Consider the following 2,932-nt stretch of genomic DNA (forward strand, 5'->3'; position numbering starts at 1 on the left):
ATTGTAGGTACTGTCCAGGCTTCTCAACAGTGCAGGAGGAACGCAAGGAACGCGGCTGAACCTGTCTGAGAAAGAAACAAATTAGGAAGGACCCCCATACCTTGGGAATCAATGTTATGCGAAGGATGTGCATGGGAAGTAACTGTGCTGTAGTTCTTTTTTTTTTTTGAGCGATACGTTACGGCGTGCAGCTAAAGATATGTAGAATTGCACGTCGAAGACAAATGTTTGAGAGCCGAATATGCTTTATATAACCAGCTGCTTACAGGTGTGCAAGGATGACCACTAAAACAAGGATATTACAGCAACACCAGAAGGGGTAAGCTGATACGAAGCTCTGGTGATCACGAGGATGGTAGTCCTGGATACTGCGGCAGAAATCAAGTTCAGCGGATGAAGTTTAACTGCAATTGACGTTAACCCGGCGTGATGACAGCTGTACCGTAGCGGTGCATACGTATATAAAATAAAATAGCCAGCACTGCAGGTCTTCCCGCTTACTTTAATCCAAGTGCCAGCCTAAGTTATCGACACGCCATTTAAATAATCTGAGCTCCACGCTATTCAATCCATGTGGTAAACATTTAGTCGAAGCGCCGACATATTTATCCAAGTGCCAACTGAGTTAGGCCGCGTGCCAGTGAGTTTAATCCAAGTGTCACCATGTTTAATCCATTTGCGAACGGCTTTAATTCAGGTGCCAGCCAGTTTAACGCATGTACCAGAAACACATAGTGTGTAACTTTACAAAGTCTAAATGTCGGAATAATGTAAACATGGAGCAACAGGAAGAACCTTTCGCTCGCCTCTACATGCTATAGCGTTTATGAAATGAGCTGTAGTGTTATTTCCACCTAACGTTTTCGTGTCATAGCTTCAAACTAAAAAAAATTACGGCATATTCACGGGGTGAATGATGATGAATGGGCGAAGCTCCTGAGGGATTCATCGGTAAACTGTGAATCTTCCGTGTAATTCGCCCAGCCGATCATCATGTAAAGACGTGAGAAACGCTGTGTGTGTATATACACAAATCAACTTTTATTTGTTCTTAGACGATGGATGGCTTGCGATGTCCCTTGCCTCGCGCGCTCGCACATCGGGATTCTGTTTGCGAGCGCGCGCTGCTGCCGCCTTGCGCTCTCTCCGCTTTGCAGCCTTATTCATCCGGCGACTCCGAGCGCGCGCCAACAGCGAACGGATTTTATTACAACGCTCCCCCTAGCGTACGTCGCCGCACTAAATCGAACGATTGCCTTCAACCAATGACACGCGCCATATGTGACATCATTCCTATTTTATAAGATCTCGCGTCTTTCATCAACTACAAGTACCGCTTTCTAGTTTATAACATCTTGCATCTTTTCATCATCAGCTACAAGTACCACCATCTAGTAAACACTACAAGAACTAAACGAGAGGTGGCTACATGGATGGATGGATGGATGGATGGATAGATATGGCTGTACCCTTTAGATCGGGCGGTGGCTAGCGCCACCAAGCCGTAATACCTAATGAACCAAAAACTATATTTTTTTTCCTTAAAAAAAGAGTTTGAGGATTCCTACTTTGCAGTGAAGAGTTTAATTTTCACTCGTGCCTTGACTTTAGCCACCAATCAGATAACCTCCTAGTTAAGTCTACCCGCTTAAAGTTTATTTTGCCCTCCCGGTCCCTAAACCCCAGTGCTTTGAAAAACTCTGCGCCATCATCCTGAATTATAGGGTGAAGCCCTTTACAGAACATTATCAAGTGTTCGGCAGTTTCTTCTTCCTCTCCACACGCACTGCATACTGTGTCTACCCCTTCGTATTTGGCCCGATATGTCTTGGTTCGCAAAACTTCCGTTCTGGCCTCAAACAGTTGAGAACTACCCCGAGTATTATCATAGATCCTTTCCTTGGCCATTTCCTGCTTAAACGTTCCATAGATCTCTAGTGCGGACTTCTTTATCATGCCCATTCTCCACATGTCAGTCTCCGTTTCCTTCACTTTCTTCTTAACCGATAGTTCTTTTTGGTTTGGCCACCTGCTGTTTTCTAAGTATTTACCAGTCAACTTCCTGGTTCGCTTTCTCCATTTTGTATCGACATTCTTCATGTACAAGTAGCTGAAAACCTTCCTAGCCCAACGCTCTTCCCACATTTCTCTCAATCGCTTCTCAAGTTTTATCTTGCTGCTAGCTTCCCTGCCCTCAAATGATGTCCATCCCATATCACCCCGAACTCCCTGATTTGGTGTATTCCCGTGAGCTCCTAAAGCAAGCCTACCTATTCCACGTTGCTTAATTTCTAATCTTGCTTGAACTTCTGATCTCATGCACAAGACCGCATTGCCGAACGTCAGCCCAGGAACCATGACCCCTTTCCATATTCCTCTCACAACATCATACCTATTGTAATTCCACAGTGCCCTATTTTTCATGACTGCTGCATTCCTGTCACCTGCCAGTAACCTCTCACTGGCAGGTGACAGGAATGCAGCAGTCATTCCTGTCAGTAGGTCTAGCGTGGAGATAAATACAGGAGACATACAGGAGACGGTACCGCCATCTAGTGAACACTGCAAGAACTAAATTAGAGGTGGCTACATACAGGGGACGGTACCGCCATCTAGTGAACACTGCAAGAACTAAACTAGAGGTGGCTACATACAGGCTACAGGGGAAGCACAGCCCACGCCCTAAGGAGCTTCGCCCCTAAAAAAAAGTGCGTATTGATTGCATTTACGGGCAGTAAATGTATTTGCTCATAGAGTCCATGTTAGTCTATGCTTCATCGCTATTGCCTTATTACAGCTAATCTTTTACACCTTCGGATAAGCAGAGATTCATTACGTCTGCTCGGCATTTGGCGGCTTATTCGCCAAAGCGTTTCCAGTCGTCTGCTCAGCCCGGTGAGAATAATATAGTGACCTAGAGATAATACTTATT

Source organism: Rhipicephalus microplus, unplaced genomic scaffold (genome assembly GCF_043290135.1).
Source record: "Rhipicephalus microplus isolate Deutch F79 unplaced genomic scaffold, USDA_Rmic scaffold_84, whole genome shotgun sequence".
Lineage (NCBI taxonomy): Eukaryota > Metazoa > Arthropoda > Arachnida > Ixodida > Ixodidae > Rhipicephalus > Rhipicephalus microplus.